Source organism: Perca flavescens, chromosome 18 (genome assembly GCF_004354835.1).
Source record: "Perca flavescens isolate YP-PL-M2 chromosome 18, PFLA_1.0, whole genome shotgun sequence".
NCBI lineage: Eukaryota > Metazoa > Chordata > Actinopteri > Perciformes > Percidae > Perca > Perca flavescens.
This window is the reverse complement of record NC_041348.1, coordinates 27,855,207-27,875,380: the sequence shown is the minus strand read 5'-3', so window position 1 is coordinate 27,875,380 and position 20,174 is coordinate 27,855,207. Positions and strand designations below refer to the sequence as shown.

Here is a 20,174-nt window from a genome sequence, read left to right as displayed (position 1 = left end):
CTTCTTTTGGGGTCCACCATTCTCCGGAACGTAACCTCGTGAGCTAAAACGGGTATCACTGTCTCTGTGTCACGAGCCAAAGCATTAAGAGTTTGTTGTAGCAACAAACGTAATATCTTCGATCTATCCGCCAAGGTCCTCACCCACCCCAAGACGTGGCAGCACATCACCCCAACCCTCATCCACCTTTACTGGCTCCCAATTAAGTCCAATCCAATATAAAATCCTCCTTCTCATCTATACATACCTCCATGCCCCTGGCCCCCACAGTACCTCTCCGACCTCCTCCATCCATACACCCCACCCCGAAAACCTGCCATCCTCAGACACTGGCCTGCTCTCCATTCCCCACACCAGACTCTGTACCTTCGGAGACCGAGCCTTTATATGTTGCAGCCCCATCCCTCTGGAATACTGTTACTCTAGATATTCAAAATGCTACATCCCTGGACATTTAAAAAAACAACTCCTGAAACACCACTTGTTGACCACAGCCTACAACCTCCCTCAGCCACTGTAATTCTGTAAAGTGTCCTTGGGTTTCATGAAGGGCGCTATATAAATAAAAGTTATTATCATTATTATTATACAGCACATTACATGAAACCCAAGGACGCTTTACAGAAGTACAGGGGGACAAAGGAAAAGAAAATAGTCTACTTACACAAAGACGGACTAAAAGGAACAAAAACGTCCACGCTAAATGGAATTGGGACCTAATTTAATGTCAGCTACTGACGTACAACCACATCGCACAACTAAAGTTATTTTACGCGGCGTCTACCTGCAGTAAATCATTTTGTGACTTTTGGAAAAATCAGACCCGGGGAAAGACATTAGTAAAAACTATATCAAAATAGCGTTCTTTTCACTGTTAGTCTCGGTTGCTATTACAGGTCACTTATGATCATCAGATAAAAGATGTCACAGTTTCAGAAACATTTAAAAGTTGCATATAGTCACTTTAAGGAGGGACACCCTGATGTCATCAATCATCATGGTGTAAGGACTTCTTGTACAGAAGGCCGACATCAGTGAAGATGTCTCTACACATTTACATCTGTGACCTGACTTCAAATGTGTAATCCCGTCGTCGGTGCGTTGTTGCAGGTGCCTTTTATTTTGGAAATGTGATTAAATCCTAAATCCTAGCAATGTTTTCTTTGCATGCATTCATCAGTGTCACCCTTCAGATGTGTTTGTGTTGTCTGTGTGGTTGTTAGGTTACGCTGCCGGATAGCACGGCTCTAAGCAAGGGAATGTTAAGTGATGCTCTGCAGCTCCCGGGAGATCTGCTCTGTACATTCCTGGCACCGAGATACAAAAAGAACTGACATAACTATCTTTACTATCATAACTTCTATTAAGTCTCTAATGCCGACAAGTGCATGATGCCTTTTTAAATGAGATAAACACACATAAACAGATTCAGCAAAGATGGAAACAGTGGCAATTCCATTTCCATATAGTGCACTTGGTTTTGAGCCATCCAGGGCCTGGGAATGCACTAATCTTAAAATAAACACATCCAGATTGTGTCTCTATGTAATCTTGGCACAGACATCAACAGTGACTGAATGTCATGGTGTGTGTGTGTGTGTGTGTGTGTGTGTGTGTGTGTGTGTGTGTGTGTGTGTGTGTGGATGGGGGGGAGTCTAATCCTAAACTGCCTCTGTCTCGTATCTGTCTAAAGCAGGGGTCTCCAACCTTTCTTCATCTGAGGGATACTTTAAAATATTGAAAGTTGTGTGGCCGGGTTGGATCATATAATTAGAGGTTCACGCAGAGGTCCGAGTCCTACCTGAGACGATTTCCTGCATGTCTTCCCCCTCTCTCTCCCCTTTCTCACCTAGCTGTCCTGTCAATTAAAGGGGGAAAAGCCCCAAAAAATAATCTTTAAAATATCAAAAATGGCCATGAGCTACTTGCATCACATCGCTTAGATTTATTTACATAACACACATAAGGTCAATGAAGCTACATTTTGGTGAAAATGCAAGAATTATAAGAATTATGAACCTTGATGTGAAGTTATGACTATTTTACACTTCTTAAGCCCACATAGTTAGCTACATCACTGAAAATATTCCCATCAGAGTCCAAGAAAAAATTAACACTTTACACGTCAATGGCCCACAAAGTTATGGCTACCTCACTTTTAATATCGTGGTAATTTTGTGTGTCAATTTGTCAACCTATTGCTGAGCTACTGGAAACCTGCTTGTGAGCTACCAGTAGCTCACGAGCTACTTGTTGGAGACCCCTGGTCTAAAGTATATGTTATTTTGTTTCCTTCACGTTTGTCTATCTGCTTTTCAACAGGTTCCAGTAATCATTTTTGCTTTAATGTGTCTTTTTCTCTGTTCAGTTTAGTCTTTATATTCTGGTATGGAAGTAATCAACCCTTGTGTTGTTTTCCCGTCGACCATGAACTTGTAGTCCTTTCAGATCCAAATTGCAAATGAAATTTCTTTTAAATTCCTTTTCAAACGTTTTTGTCGCTTTGTTGCTTTTGACGCTGTTTTTAAAAGTTTTTGTCACTTTTTTCAATGCTATTTTATTCATTGTCAATAAACTTAATTTGTATGACAGTATACCTATTTTTTGAGTTAAACAAGCTAAAATTCGTAAGTATTTTGACTGATAAGATCAGAGAATGTTGATAGAAAATCACAGACCGGTATTAGTCAGGATTCTGTTTTAAAACCATTTTAATTATTATTTTTTTAAATGCTATAAAATTGAATTTGCTAAATTCAGTGGAAGTAATCATTTATTTTACCTGGTAAGAATGCTGTATGTATTTGTATTTGCATTTATTATAAGGATCCCCATTAACTGACGCCTAGACGACCAGCTACTCTTCCTGGGGTCCAAAACAATGGGTTCCATACAACGTACATGCATGCATCCAAGTTATGTTTGGGGCAATTTGGTTGAAAGAAACCCATCCTTCTGATATAAAAAAACAGTGAAAACTACACCAGGGTTAAAGCGAACTCACGGAAAGTGACACAACGCTTATCTTGACTGACTCACCATGACATATTAGAGAAAAGAAGGATGGGGAAGTGACACTTTACTGATTTAAGGAAGTACGTTTTTCCTTAAGAAGCGACTAGTTTAGAGACTTTCAAAGAGAAGCAGAGAGAGCCAAAGAGACATGATGGCTGAATTCAGATGGATTAAAACGTCTTTTTTTTCTGATTCTGGTGCTTCAATTTACAGGTAAGAACGTATAACATGAATATGAATGACAGAAACACTAAGAAAGCTCATTAATTAACATAATTAATGTGACTTCATTACCTAACCTTCATTTAACCAAGACAGACAAGTGCTAGTCTGTTTGTATTACTGTAAATGTTAAGGCATTTGGCATTTGAGGAACAAGCTGTTGTACAATTTCACGGTATAGTACAGTGTTTTCTTTCTTTTCTTTTTTAGTAGCCAGGTTGAGTCCACCCACAGCAGTTTTAAAATCATGTGCCATCAAGTCCCCACCACTTCATGAAGAGAGTAATCTGAAAAATATAATATTACACCAGAGATTTAATACAAAGAAGTACAAAAAATAAGAAGAAACGAGAAATTTTGCCCCGACTGTGAGTGACTCTGCCGGGCCAGCACAGAGGTTCATGGCGTGTATCGCCTGGCTCACATACTACACATCGCACATCCTCGGCCATCCTGCTCCTAAAGGTCACTTAACAAGGTAATTGTGTTCTTATCAAATTTAGCTGTACCTTGGTTTGTCACTGAATTTGCATTGTATTGTAACGGCCCGACAGGTTGCCGTTGTGTTGACTGTTCTGCACGGCAGTGCAAAGGATTGTGGGACTAGGTTATTAACGGTTCCCGTCCTAGTTTAAGTGCGTAAATTATGTTCTGTTAGTGCTTTCGTTATGCATTTATGTTACCTAGGCTTTAGTCTTGATTGATGTGTATTTACATTTGTTGGGTCACCATGACTAAGACACTGGGGTAGATTGATGACCTCTGGAGTGTGTGTAGAAGATGAATAAACTTCCATAGAATATCACATATCTTTCAATATCTTTGGTTCTTTGACTTCTTCCTTTTTTATTTTATGACGTGCTTGAGCCCACTTCTGACACCAATGTAGCGAGCTATACGTGGAAGAAGTCAAAGAATCAAAAATATTGAAATCTATGGAAGTTTATTTGTCTTCTACACACACTTGATACACAGAGGTCATACATTTACCCCAGTGTCTCAGTCATGGTAACGTAAATGCATAACGAAAACACTAACAGAACATCATTTACACACTTAAACTAGGACAGGAACCGTTAATATCCTAGTCCCATGATCCTTTGCACTGCCGTGCAGAACAGTCTCAACACAGTGGCATCGTGCCGGCCGTTACAGTATTAACTGCTTGTTTTTTTTGCAAGCATGCACCCTAATGTTTTGTAGGCAAGTTGTCATTAGCTAGCAGGCATGTCCTCCACCTATGTGTGTGTGTGTGTGTGTGTGTGTGTGTGTGTGCCTTTGCCGTTGTTATTGACGCAAAAAAATCTCCTTTAGCGTCATATCTAAACACGCTTTATCTAAACACGCTTGGTCGGGACTATTGGCATCACTTTTGACGCTATGGGTCGGGACGTGCAAGAACGGGACAGTTAGGTTAAGGAAAAGATCGTGGGTGGGCTTATAAAAGTTATGTTTTTGTGACACGCGGGACAAGAACGGGACAATTGGGTTTAGGAAAAGAAGAACGGGACTGTTGGTTTTAGGAACAGATCGTGGGTGGGGTTATAAAATGTATGTTTCAGTGACTTGCGGGACAAGGGGCATTGATCCCAGTCTCAGGGGTATAAGTCCTGTCTTGTTTGACCCATCCACCACCCCAACCAACCTCCCTATGCATTATTTTGGGATTTCATACTACTTGCTACTAGCCTGGATGCCAGCCGAACTTCCTAACCTCAAATGTTGTGGGTGGGGCTAAATTCTGGACTTAATCCGTTGTGGAGCAACTATGCTCGAACCAGAGCTCTTTGGACCAATCAAATTGTCAGGGGGGGCTTTATACGATGATGGACAGATGATCAACAGTAACGTAATCAACCACGTCACCAAAGAGCGCTTGGGTTGAATTTGTTTACAACAAAGATGGCTGCCGCTGGGGAATTGAGATGTGTAGATTCTGCCATCACGTCTGTTATAGAAGATATCAACAGCGCATTCATTTTGAAAGAGGAACAGAGAACCGCGATCAAGGCATTTGTCAATCGGAAAGATGTTTTTGCCGTCCATCCTACGGAATTCGGCAAAAGTATAATTTGTTGCTCTGATTGGTTGTAGGTCTATCCAATTGAGTGCAGAGGCACTTTCTTTCCTGGTTTTGGTTGAAACACGCCCCATAATCACAGCCCAATGGAGCGGTTTCAGACTCATATTCTGACTAGAATCTGAGTATGATGTCAGGCTAACTCGCTACTGTTGTCGTTATTAATACTATGTCATCTTATTAATAATAATAATAATAATAATAATAATAATAATAATAATAATAATAAATTGAATTAATATAGCGCTTTTCACAAACTCAAAGTCGCTTAAAAGACGGCAGAGCTGCTGCCCTGCCCGGTGCGTTCTATACCCTTGCTGAAGGGTGATTTTTGTGTTGTATCTGACTGTGTCCGTATTTTACGAGTTGGGAGTGAGAACGAGTTGGATGCCCATGACTACCTACTGTACCCTAATATGAATGCAAATATAATAAATAAATACATCTCAGACAGTTTTTTGTGACTCTGGACTTGTTTGTTCAGTGTGCAAAGCACGAGAAACCTCCTAAACTACAGCTAGAGGGATGACATCAAACAAACAGCCACCACAGTCACAGCACAAATGTGACAAACATGTAACATGAACAGACCAGACACTGCATTTGTGCAAATTGGGATTGAGATTTGATGCTCTACCTTCAGTTATTCAAAGGGATAGTTCAGTTATGTTGAAGTGGGATTGTATGAGGTAATTAGGTGGCTAGAATATGTTTAGCTGCTGGCCCCGTCCACAGCAGTACATTGCTTAGCTTCACACACGTGTCTGAAAACAGACAGAAATGCACCCAAAGCTACCTGAGAATCAACGTAAATATAATAAGTCAGGCTACATTACGTTCAGAAGTTTTGGATGCACACGACCTCCTACTGTGATCTAATATCGATGTAAAACCATTTCACACATCTTAAATGTCCAACTAGTCGTCTCTGCAGTGTGTCCCATTCTGCCTCTCTGTCCCTCCAGACACATTCACACTTCCTCAAACCAGTTCACTGCCATTCTCTTCCTGTCCACCAGATGTCCTCTGACTTTTTCTCCTGTCCCAGTCGCCTCACTCAGTTCAGTCAGGACTCTCATCAGTGTTTTAACCGTTTGTTGAAACTATTCCCAGTGAGCCCAAACCTTCCAGGGGTTAAAGTAGTTTTCAACACAACTCAATAAGTGTCTTTGTCCTAATAAAGTGTGGACTGTCTGTGTGTCATTAGAGGGTAAAACCTGCAGAGCTCTGCTGCTGGTGTTACCCACATTCTCACCCAAACACTTCTTCAGTTATCAGAAACAAACTAAAAATAAAATGAGGAACCAACAGGTCTCAGACAGTCATCTTCTTCTTTTAAGTGTGAAACACGTCAGTGTGACAAATACACCTTGGGACTGGACACAGTGTAAACACAAGACTCAGCATGAAATTAATACAGTTTGTTTGTTGCAGCGTTAGATTGGATCAATGAACGCAGAAATATTGAACTTTCCTCAGAGAGAAAACTACGTTTTAAAAATGCAAAAGTAAAAACTTTTTGGCTGTTTGGTGTATTTGGAGTGTTTGGAATTCAAACAAACTACACCTAAACCTAAAAGTAATTATGAGGAAGTGACTATCCTACTTTCAGGAAGTAGGTGCAGCATCTCTCGACTAAAGCACTATTTTAGAAACAGTTCTGAGCATCAGAACAAGAGAGAGAAGAAGCAGAGACACAGAGAAGCACGATGGAAGAGTTCAGTCAGGACTCTCATCAGTGTTTTAACCGTTTGTTGAAACTAGTCTCAGTGAGCTCAAACCTTCCAGGGGTTAAAGTAGTTTTCAACACAATTCAATAAGCGTCTCTTTGTCCTAATGAGGAACCAACAGGTCTCTGACAGTAAAACCTCATCTTCTGTGTGTTCCATCAAGAGTGAAATCCTGCTGGGCGAGGAGTTGACTGCTGTCAAACATCACCATGAATCCTGTCTGGTTTCTAATAAACACCATCTGAAGAAAACAAGCTGCATTACTGCAAACATTTATCTTAACCAACAATCTTCACACGCTCAACTCCCTCAGTCGTCTTCTTCTTCTTTTCAGGTGTGAAATACGTCAGTGTCACAAATACACCCTGGGGGCCCTATCTTGCACTCAGCGCAATTGCCTTTGTACACCGATGCATGTATTATTCCTATTTTGTCCCCTGACGCACAGCGGACTTTTCCCTCCACAGATGCACGTCGGTAAATTAGAGAATGTATTTGTGCTCCCGGGGGCGGTTCAGCGAAAAGAGGAGGCGTGTTCCGGCGCAAAAGTTCCCTGGTGCTATTTGCAGTTTCAGAAAACAATTCCGCCACAGACCAGGAAAAACCTGGTCTAAAGTCAGTAGCGCATTATTCAGATGCTATTTTAGGAGCGCATGCTTGGCCATATTGTAGCGTGAAAACGAAAAATATTACTGAAAATGCGCTTCAGGTGTTTGGATAGCTCAGGAGGCACTTTACAGTACAGTCCTCAAAAAGTCCCAGCATTCTTTGTGGCTTGTTGTGTTTTACACAATATTTCCATGAATCATGTATGTGTTGATGACATAAATGAGGACAAATTAGAAGACTTAAGGAGACGTGATGTTGAACTACGGTGGGATTGGACACTCGATGCGCTCCTGGTGGAGCGGGTGTACGGAGATGGAGTGGGGGGAGGAGGAAGGGGCACAACAGGAGCAGGTGGAACGTTTGGAGGCCCGTGCTCCATGGCTGCAGCAATCCTCTCCAGATTTGGGCCCGAGAGGCGCCACCCGGCCAAGACGGGCATTTATTACTTTGCCGCATCCCGGACAGCTCCCGCTGGCGTGCGCCAGGCAAATCCGCCGTTATAATAGCAGTCCGCCATAGAACAAGCGCGCCTGCTCTTAAAGGGAATGTGAAGCGACGCTCTGATTGGTTATTTTCACGTTACGCCCAAACCACACCTAGCTACTTCAGACCAACCCATTTTAGATTTGCGTCGGGCGCAAGACTCATTTATCCCGCTGGTATAATATCAACAGCGCCAGAGATCCGCCCACAAAGCTACTTGCGTTTCACGTTTGATACTTGCATTTCAGATCGTTAAAATAGGGCCCTGGGACTGGACACAGTGTGAACACCAGACTCAACATGAGTACAGTTTGTTTGTTGCAGCATTAGATTGGATCAATGAACGCAAAAACATTTAAGTATGAGAGAAAACTATGTTTCAACTATGGAAAAGTGAAAATTGAAAAGAAAATGGTGGCTGTTTGACATCTATAAGATAATCAAAAACACCCCTAACCCTAAAAGTCATTATGAGGAAGTAACATCATACTAATTACAGGAAGTAGATGCAGCATTTCTCGACTAAAGCACTATTTTAGAAACAGTTCTGAGCATCAGAACGAGAGAGAGAAGAAGCAGAGACACAGAGAAGCACGATGGAAGAGTTCAAATGGATCAAAATGTCTTTATTTCTGATACCGCTGCTTCACTTTACAGGTAAGAAGACGTATATCATCTATATATGGAAGGCACATTGCAACAATTAACTTCATCATTCTTATTAAACATACTTTACTTCCTAAATGTTATTCAACTAAGACAAATCTGTTGTTTGTCATTAACATGGTGAGTTTAGTGAACTCTTATATTTCTCTCTCATCTTCTCAGCAGCAGCAAACAGACAGTTTCTGCTCTCCTCCACTGTCAGAGATGGAGATGAAGTCACTTTGTCCTGTGAAAATGTGAGAGATGATCAGAATAACTGTGATGGTACTGTATGGACTTTCAGTGATTTAAATAGCACAGTAGAGCTGGTTATACTTGGTCAGATTGTTGAAGAAGCCAAAGCTAAATCAGACAGACTGAGTGTTAGAGAGAACTGTTCTCTGGTTATAAAGAATGTCACAGAGGAGGATGCTGGTCGTTACTTCTGTCAGCAGTACAACAAAACAGGACAACAACAAGGTCCAGACTCTCAGGTTTATCTCTCTGTTGTTACCAGTAAGTATTTAAATCATGTTTTCTAACAAGAACAATATACTGACATATTACAATATTAATGATTAGAGTGATGAAGGTAATTTAACTCTTGTTGTCTTTCTCTCTCAATATCTCCATCTTCACCAGTGACTGAAGAGAAGAACGATGATATAGTGATGTTAAACTGCTCTGTGTCGACATATGAACGATGTAAACACACAGTGAAGTGGCTGTATGAGGGTAAAGACGAGGCTAAAGATCACCCAAACATTGAGACATTACAGAGGGGCTGCTACACCACTGTGAAATGGCAGGATCCTGTGGATTCTGTGGATCCTGGTTTAATTTACAAACCAAGGTCTAACTTATTGAAGTGTGAAGTGACAGATGGTTACACTAAAGAAGTGCAGCTGTTTCCCTTCATCCCTCCTCATTCCTCAAGAGAGAAACCAGGTGAGAATATGATGAGCTGTTTAAAATCACTTTGTGGATAATTACACTAAATATTAGTGTAGATCTGAGGTTTTAATATTTCATCATTGTGTCATGATTTCAGGTGGTTAAGCTTATTTCTAAATCAGTGGTTCTCAACCTTTTTTGTGCCAGCGCCCCCCTTTCCATTATCCAGGTCCCTAACGCCCCCCATCAAATATCATGTAGACTAAATGCCCTGAATATTAATGATTACGCCCTAATATATGCCTATTATTGTTGTTACTATTGTCATCAAAAAAAATCAAAAAATGAAATCATTGAATGACAAACAACATATGTATTAGTTTCCCAGGTATCAAAAAAGCCATGTGAATAGAAATTATATATATTTACAGGTTTAAAAAAATAATGCAACCATTTGACATTCAAATTAAATAACATCAGCCAATCAGAACGACTAGATATGTAACATTCAAACTATATATAGGTATTATCAAAAGACCTGCTGCATGGTGTGAACCTCAGCACCTTATAAGATGACTATAATTTGAATGTCCTTTTTTGTTTGTGAAGTGACCTTGGGTGTCATGAAATGCGCTTTATATTATTATTATTATTATTATTATTATTATTATTATTACAAACACTAACAGTAGCTAATCAGAAACAGCTAGCAATTTAACATTCAAATCTATTTTTCATTTAAATCTAAAATCGAATTGTTCCAACGGAAAACAAGCTGGCACTTATCAAGGGGTAAAAGCAGAAGGATTACACACACACACACACACACACACACACACACACACACACACACACACACACACACACACACAAGTATTTTGGTGATGACAAACGACTTGAAGAACGACACCTACTGCCGAATGGAAATAAGTTTACAACCTTTGAAAGTTAGTGAGAGACGTTTTTTAATGCTTAGAAGAGTCTAGCTATGTTTGCTATCGCCTGTCTTGGGAGTAAATAGAAAAAACATTTGGTGATATTTTATCACCAAACAGTGTTATTTTATCAACATCTGAGACAACAAGAACTTCTGATAAAAGCCCAGAATCAGTACCAACCACCACAGCAATCAATGATCCTTCAACCAAACTACAAGGTAGTAACTCATAGATTTTACAGTACGTCTTTCTCTACAATCTAGCTCTCTCTGTCAGTGTCTTTCTCTCTCAAAAAAAGTTATTTAAATTTGTTTTGATTTCATTCTATGATATTTTTTTATGGAAAATGTTTTTATTGTATAATATTTTAATGGCAAAAAAAGAAAGATAATGTTTGATTAACTTCAGGGCAGAAAATCAGACAGGCGGGAAAACACAATGCAGTAAAGTAAATCAAGACATAACAGGGGAGAGAGAGAATACTATAAAATAAAACAGGAAAAACAACAACAGAAACCTACATCGTGAATCAAAATGATTATTGATTTCTTTTGAAGAACTCAGTGACAGCATGAATAAAGCTGGAGCACAAGTCTTTCTCTGAAACCAAAGACATGGATACTATACTGTTTCATTGATGTAGTGGAACATTTAGACACTTTGATGTTACTAAAAACTCCAATATCTCTCTGTCTCCTCTTTTAAGTCTCAAAGCTCCAACTAAAATATATCTCTGATGTTGTCCTTCTCTCTCCAGGTTGGGGGAGGATCATCTTTGTGCCCGTGGGTTTAGCAGCTCTCATAATAATTGTTGTGGTGGTCAACATGTGGACGAGAGCTAAAGGTGAGAACATTCACAGATCAAACTTAGAAACAACAAGTTTTGATGAAGCTGATTTTCACTGTGGAAACTGAAGTCCTCTCTTTCTCTTGTCTTTTCAGAGAAGAAAACACAGACGGAGGAAATCGCTGTGAGTTTTTACAACTAAATAATGAAATGTTTTTACAGTTGCTGCTTTAAACACTTCATAAACTGTACATTTAGATAGAAGAAGACAGGAGACAACAATAAACAGGTGAAGTGGACGTAAATGTTAGTTCAACATATTTATGTTACTTTTGGTCTTAAAGCGTAACTCTCGCCAAAATGCATCCTAGGGTATTTTTGTGAATGTACGTGAGTCAAACTTTAATTTAAAAGCATATTTAGGACCGAATCGCCACTTTTAAGATTGACCCTATTCTCGTTTTTGGGTCATATGGCCTTTTGAATGGGAGTGCTAGGGCCACTCTCATGCTAGTCTCAAAATAGCTATTTTCGAAATACTAAGAAGGCTCTACACAACATGAAACTTTGCTTCAAGTATGGAGGTCTACACATTAACGCAAGCATTGACTACATTATTTGTGTACACAGATTTACTAAAAAGAAAGTTTTTGAGCAACTCACCACAGCTGTTGTTGTTTCCGGCCACTACCACCTCGGCAGTCAAAACGAGTCGATATCCGAATGCGAATGAACAGACTCCATATGAGGCTCCTTTTTCAACTACAAGGTCAGTATTGTTTTTCAAAAACGACAAAACGACTTATCCGTGCGTTTATATGGAACTAAGCTTTAGGAGCTTTCCGTCTTTACTCTCCTCCCTGTTACGTTGCATTCAGAAATCGATTGTTTTTGACTGATAAAATGGCTGCGGCCGGAAACAACAAGAGCTACGGTGAGTTGTTCAAAACCTTTTTTAGTAAACTCTGGGTACACAAACAATGTTGTCGATGCTTTCGTTAAGGTGTAGAGCCCCTGGTGATACTCGGAGCAAAGTTTCATGTTGTGTCGAGCCTTCTTAGTGTTTTAAAAATAGCTATTTTGAGGCTAGCATAAAAGTGCCCCTAGCACTCCCATTCAAAAGGCCATTTGACCGAAAAATGAAAACACGGTAAATCTTAAAAGTGGCACTTCCGTCCTAAATATGCTTTTAAACGAAAGTTTGACTCAGGTACATTAAAAAAAAGACCCTAGGATGCATTTTGGCGAGAGTTACGCTTTAAATTCAGTAATTGTAACAAAAGCATCTTCCTAATGAGTGTAATGAAATGTCCTTGTTGTCTTTATCTTATTTCTTATTTCCCTGAGCTAAATGTGGGGCGGTGGACTCCTACAGATCAGAGAAGTGGGATTGGGATTAGAAAGTGTGTCTTTGATTGTGTTGTGTTGTTTTTCCCAGGTGCGTTATGATGTAGATGATGATACAGTGAACTATGAAAACATCAGATCTCCTGATGGAGTTTGACCAACACTTCTGCCTCCATCAGACTCCACTGATCAACTCGTCACCTTTTACTGGACTAGTTCAAGACTGGAAATAACAAAAAAAATCATTAAGGCTTATTTTATTTTAGTCTGATGTATTTTCCTGCATCAATTGTAAAAACCTTTTCTCATCTGCAGCCAGTTGAGAACAGCAGCTGGATTTGAACTTCATTTAACTCTTGTTAACTTCCTGAAATAGTCTTCCAGCTGCAGATTTCAGAGCTGATTTTAAGATGTACTGTGTGTGTGTCAGTGTGCGTGTGTGTGTGTGTATATATGTGTTTGTGTGTTCTGTGTGTTTGTGCGTGTCTGTGCGTGTGTGTCAGTGTGTGTGTGTGTGTATGTGTGCATGTGTGTGTGTCTGTGTGTGTGTATATATATATATATATATATATATATATATGTCTGTGTCAGTGTGTGTGTGTGTGTGTACTGTATGTGTGTGTCTGTGTGTGTGTCTTTGTGTGTGTTTGTGTGTGTGTGCGTGCGTGTGTGTCCTTAATGGAGTCAGTAACAGTCTTCTCTTTATTCTATCTGGTAACAATATAATCAGCAAATAAAGAAATGTTCACCACTTCATTCTACTGTGTTCTGTGATTCCTTCATGTACTAACAGAGTCATAATGGAAAGTGAATCCTTAATACTGATGCATCAACACATAAGTAGTATTTCATTGTTGAGGTTGAGCTACTTTTAACTACTTTATATACTGTGGTTCCCAAGCTAGAGGCCAGGCAGCTCCAACGAGTCACAAGATAAATCTGAAGATAATTCATATGGTTGGAAACAAGAAAAAGAAAAAGTTCTGATACACACATTTCTTTTCAGTTTCGGCACAATTCTCCTAGCTTTGCTTTTTGTGAAATATTGGAGAGTTTACCTCTTTGGGCCTCCAACAATAATTACAAATCTCTTTATTCTATCTGATAATATAATCTGCAAATAAAGAAAAGTTCACCACTTCATTCTACACTGTTTTTTTCTGATTCCTTCATGTACTAACAGAGTCATAATGAAAAGTGAACATTCTTTTACTGCCTCTACTAGAAGCACAACCTCCCTCCTCTTGTCCACTTCTAGTAGTGGAGCTTCCCTCTGTTGGCTTGAACAGCTCTGTTCTCACTGAGAACTCAAATGTGTCTGAAAACAGATAGAAATGCACCCAAAGTTACCTGAGAATCAACAGAAATATAATAACTCAGGCTACGTTCAGAGATTTGGGATGCACAGAACCTCCTACTGTGATCTAATATTGATGTAGAAACATTTCACACATCTTAAACGTCCATCTTGTCGTCTCTGCAGTGTGTCCCATTCTGCCTCTCTGTCCCTCCAGACACATTCACACTTCCTCAAACCAGTTCACTGCCATTCTCTTCCTGTCCACCAGATGTCCTCTGACTTTTTCTCCTGTCCCAGTCGCCTCACTCAGTTCAGTCAGGACTCTCATCAGTGTTTTAACCATTTGTTGAAACTAGTCTCAGTGAGCCCAAACCTTCCAGGGGTTAAACTGTGTGTTTCTGATCTTTATCTGGTCCTCATTAGAGGGTAAAACCTGCAAAGATCTGCTGCTGGTGTTACCCACATTCTCACCTAAACACTTCTCCTTCAGTTCTCAGAAACAAACTGCAAAGATACAATGAGGAACCAACAGGTGTCAGACAGTAAAACCTCATCTTCTGTGTGTTCTTTCAGCTGCTACAGTATCACCATATTACACCACGGACATCAAGAGTGAAATCCTGCTGGGCGAGGAGTTTGACTCTTCACCTGTGTGTTCATGTGTGCTGTCAAACATCACCATGAATCCTGTCTGGTTTCTAATAAACACCATCTGAAGAAAACAAGCTGCATTACTGCAAACATTTATCTTAACCAACAATCTTCACACGCTCAACTCCCTCAGTCGTCTTCTTCTTCTTTTCAGGTGTGAAACACGTCAGTGTCACAAATGTCACAAATATTCTTTTCAGGTGTGAAATACGTCAGTGACACAAATGCACCCTGGGACTGGACACAGTGTGAACACCAGACTCAACATGAGATTAATACAGTTTGTTTGTTGCAGCGTTAGATTGGATCAATGAACACAGAAACATATAACTATGAGAGAAAACTATGTTATATGGAAAAGGGAAAGTTTTGGCTGTTTGGCATCTATAAGGAATTCAAACAGCCTACCCCTAACCCTAAAAGTCATTATGAGGAAGTGACATCGTCCTAATTACAGGAAGTAGGTGCAGCATCTCTCGACTAAATCACTATTTTAGAAACAGTTCTGAGCATCAGAACGAGAGAGAGAAGAAGCAGAGACACAGAGAAGCACGATGGAAGAGTTCAAATGGATCAAAATGTCTTTATTTCTGATACCACTGCTTCACTTTACAGGTAAGAAGACGTATATCATCTATATATGGAAGGCACATTGCAACAATTAACTTCGTCATTCTTATTAAACATAATTTACTTCCTAAATGTTATTCAACTAAGACAAATCTGTTGTTTGTCATTAACATGGTGAGTTTAGTGAACTCTTATATTTCTCTCTCATCTTCTCAGCAGCAGCAAACAGACAGTTTCTGCTCTCCTCCACTGTCAGAGATGGAGATGAAGTCACTTTGTCCTGTGAAAATGTGAGAGATGATCAGAATAACTGTGATGGTACAACATGGACTTTCAGTTATTTAAGTAGCACAGTAGAGCTGGTTAGACTTGGTCAGATTGTTGAAGAAGCCAAAGCTAAATCAGACAGACTGAGTGTTAGAGAGAACTGTTCTCTGGTTATAAAGAAGGTCACAGAGGAGGATGTTGGTCGTTACTTCTGTCTGCAGTACAACAAAGCAGGACAACATCAAGGTCCAGACTCTCAGGTTTATCTCTCTGTTGTTACCAGTGAGTATTTACATCATGTGTTCTAACAAGAACAATATACTGACACATTACAATATTTATAATTACAGTGATGAAGTTAATTTAATTATTGTTGTCTTTCTCTCTCAATATCTCCATCTTCACCAGTGACTGAAGAGAAGAACGATGATATAGTGATGTTAAACTGCTCTGTGTCGACATATGAACGATGTAAACACACAGTGAAGTGGCTGTATGAGGGTAAAGACGAGGCTAAAGATCACCCAAACATTGAGACATTACAGAGGGGCTGCTACACCACTGTGAAATGGCAGGATCCTGTGGATTCTGTGGATCCTGGTTTAATTTACAAACCAAGGTCTAACTTATTGAAGTGTGAAGTGACAGATGGTTACACTAAAGAAGTGCAGCTGTTTCCCTTCATCCCTCCTCATTCCTCAAGAGAGAAACCAGGTGAGAATATGATGAGCTGTTTAAAATCACTTTGTGGATAATTACACTAAATATTAGTGTAGATCTAAAGTTTTAATATTTCATCATTGTGTCATGATGTCAGATGGTTAAGCTTATTTCTAAATGTACAGTTTGTTGTATTTTGTTATTGTATTAATTAAGCTGCTGATGCAACAATGACGACTACAATATCACCAACATCAGGGACAATGAGCACATCAAATGGTAAGAACTAAACTGTATCAGATCAAAATGACTAAAACCCCTCAAAACATGTTCATTTGATGACTTTGATGTTTCAAATTATTCCTCCTTTAGTTAGAGAAGATGGTAGACATTTAGATATTTTATCACTGAACAGTGTTATTTCATTTGTCCAGGTAAAGCAAAAACCGCAACCTCTGAGACAACAAGAACTTCTGATGAAAGCCCAGAATCAGTACCAACCACCACAGCAATCAATGATCCTTCAACCAAACTACAAGGTAGTAACTCATAGATTTTACAGTACGTCTTTCTCTACAATCTAGCTCTCTCTGTCAGTCTCTCTCTCTTCCAAACTTGTTGTTTTGATTTAATTCTATGATATTTTTTTATTGAACAGGTTTTTATTGTTCAATATTTTCATGGCAAAAACAGAAAAGAAAAAATGTTGTTTGATTAACTCACTTTCTAAAAAGAGAAAACTGACCTTTCATTGTGGTTTAAAGCAGAACACAGAAAGTGATTTAGAAAATGATTGACTTATTTTGAAAAACTCAGTGACAGCATGAATACATGCAGTTTGTTGCATTTTGTTATTGTATTAATTAAGCTACTGATGCAACAACGACGACTATAATATCACCAACATCAGAGACAATGAGCACATCAAAAGGTAAGAACTAAACTGCATTTCAAAATGACTAAAACCCCCCAAAACATTTGTTCATTTGATGACTTTGAAGTTTTAAGAGAAATGATTATTCTTATTTAGTTACAGCAGATGGTAGAAACATTTGATGACACATTTTATCTCTTTCTCTCTCCCAACCATATTTATTTTACTTTCTTTTTTTAATCTGTACTATTCTTTAATGGCACAGGTTTTTATTGTTTAATATTTTTATAGTTAAAAAGGAAATAAAACATTTGTTGGATTAACTCACATTCTGAAAAGGCAAAACTGACCTTTCATCGTAGTTTAAAGCAGAAACTGAACAGTGTTATTTCATTTGTTCAGGTGAAACACAAACAGCTAAAGCAACAAGAACATTTGAAAAAAATCACTTGGGTCCCTATCTTGCACCTACGCATGTATCATTCCTATTTTTCACCCGATGCACAGCGGACTTTTCCCTCCACAGACGCACGTCGGTAAATTAGGGAATGTATATGCGCTCCCGGGGGCGGATCAGCGAAAAGAGGAGGCGTGTTCCGGCCCAAACGTTCCCTGGTGCTATTTTGCAGTTTCAGAAAAAAAAATCCACCATTGACCAGGAAAAACCTGGTCTAAACACGGTACTACACGGTAGTAACTCAAAGATGCTTTGTGTCTTTCTCATAAATCTCTCTGGCTTCCAGTTCAAACATGCTTTAATAGTTTTTTTATTCTCTTTCCAGGTTGGTGGTGGCTGATCATTGTGTCTGTGGCTGTTGCAGCTCTCATAATCATCACTGTGGCTGTCCTCAGATGGAAGAGAGCTAAAGGTGAGAACATTGCAACACTTCCTCATACCTAAACAACAGAATATTTTGATTGTCAATGACTCCCAAAATGACATATATGACTGTTCTGTTTACTGCCGTACGCTGGCCGCTTAAACACATTACCAAACACGTGACCGACATCGAAATTTAATCACGTGACTGTTCTATTCAGTGTAATAGGCGCAGTTTTAAACATGTGGCACACATCGGTAAATGAAACTAGTTAAGTTTAGGCAACAAAATACTTTAGCTAAGTAAAACATCAGGGATTGGCTTAAAATGAGTCACGTAAAACTACTGAAGGGAGGACAGAACTTGACATCTGACATCATTGTGTCACAGACTAAGGACACTTTCACTCCTGCCTCATTTAGTTCGGTTGAATCATACTAGGGTTTGTTTGCCCCGTTCGTTTGGGCAGGTGAGAAAGCAGCAGTTGAACTCGGGTGCGTACCAAACGCGGACCAAGCAAAGCGTGCAGAGACCTGCTTGATGAGGTGGTCTCAGCACACTTTAAATTGAACTCTGGAGAGGTTTGTTTGTTGTGAGAACTTGATCCGACCTCGAACCACATCAACTGTATAACTATATATACTCCACAAGTCTGAGCTAATGGCTCCTGTAGTCAGGTGTGCTTTGCAATCTGGGATGTGGCAGAACAGCAAACTGCAGAGTTTTTTTTTTGTTTAGATGAAGGATACCGCCTTCGGTGCGCCCTGCAGGGCAGACATCTATTGGATGTCAGCCAGTCTCAGTGCACCATAAATCGTCCATTCAAATGTGTTGCAAATATTTAAAGATAGAACAAAAAAGAAAATGAAAAGCAACATGTTTTTTTTTTTTTAAACAACTTGCCAGTTCAGTTCAAAATCTTACTGAAGTCAGTTCCTTTGAGCGAAGGCCTCCTGGGCGTCTCAGGAACAAAAACCTTTCCATCAAATGAGGAGTCAGAGGTTTCCCAGAGCCTGGAATTTGTCCGGCTAGTCTCGTCCTATAATGTCCAACGCATCAGAAGAGCAGCTTTCAGGTTTAGAATCTCAATGGGACCTCCAAAATGTTATAGATATTAAAGGTCCCATGGCATGAAAATTTCACTTTATGAGGTTTTTTAACATTAATATGAGTTCCCCCAGCCTGCCTATGGTCCCCCAAGTGGCTAGAAATGACGATAGGTGTAAACCGAGCCCTGGGTATCCTTCTCTGCCTTTGAGAAAATGAAAGCTCAGATGGGCCGATCTGGAATCTTGCTCCTTATGAGGTCATAAGGAGCAAGGTTACCTCCCCTTTCTCTGCTTTGCCCGCCCAGAGAATTTGGCCAACCCATGAGAGAGAGACATCATGGCTTTCAAACGAGCAAAGTGGCAGTTGGCCAAGGCCACACCCCCAATCTCCACCTTGCCCCCCGCCCCCCCCTCTCAATAGCTACAGATACAGAAATGGCACATCCTAAAGAAAGCACATTGTGGGACTGGCTCTAGTGGCTGTTATTCTGCACCAAGACTGAATTTCAGGAAAGAGACTTCAGATACAGTATTAGGGGACCACTAAGGTCTATATAAAAGCATCTGAAGAGCACCATGTCATGGGACCTTTAACTGATCTTTCCATAGATACTCAAATATCGAACACAAAGCACAGAGAACACAGAGATGGTTAAAGTGATATATTGTAAAGGTTTATTTCATTAATTACAGGGAAGTTCCAGAGAAAAGGTGTCAAGGTATCACCAGATCAGTTTTCCCCAGTAACTCCCACAGAGAAGTTTGTGCACATTGATTTTATACTGTCACAGAACAAAATAAATCATTTCTGATTGGAAATAGTCTCTCTATAATGCTCTATTATCATTGGACAAAAGTCCTCAAGCAACACTCCTCTGTGTCCTATAAGAAAACAGTATTTTTTCCCCTACTGGTGACCTTGACATATACATTAGTTCACATCCAGTCCACATACATGGTGTTTCCGTCCGGTCTACGAAATGCCTAGTTCTTGTCACCTGAGGTAATAAGACGACATGGGCCTCTGACTACATTTCCAAATCACAGCTCAGTGAACAGTGTGAGCATTTTTGAACACGATGCATAAATTAAAATGTTGAAATGATTAACAAAACTCAATGAGTCATATTTCCTTTAACAGGCTTTCAGTGTTTCTCTCACAGAAATAGACTGAGGTCAAGTTCGCTGTTCGCTTACTCGCATCTCCGTGGTCAAACCAGCCGCCGCTAAAG

At 39.7% G+C, this 20,174-nt stretch overlaps 1 long non-coding RNA gene across 1 annotated transcript; it reads left to right on the top strand.

Annotated features, from left to right (window-relative positions):
- Positions 1-11,366: 11,366 nt before the first annotated feature.
- LOC114573733 (uncharacterized) lies at positions 11,367-13,211 on the top strand. The gene is made up of 3 exons (XR_003694933.1): positions 11,367-11,460; positions 11,559-11,587; positions 12,842-13,211. It is a non-coding gene; the product is annotated as an uncharacterized LOC114573733 (long non-coding RNA).
- The last annotated feature ends 6,963 nt before the right edge of the window (positions 13,212-20,174 follow it).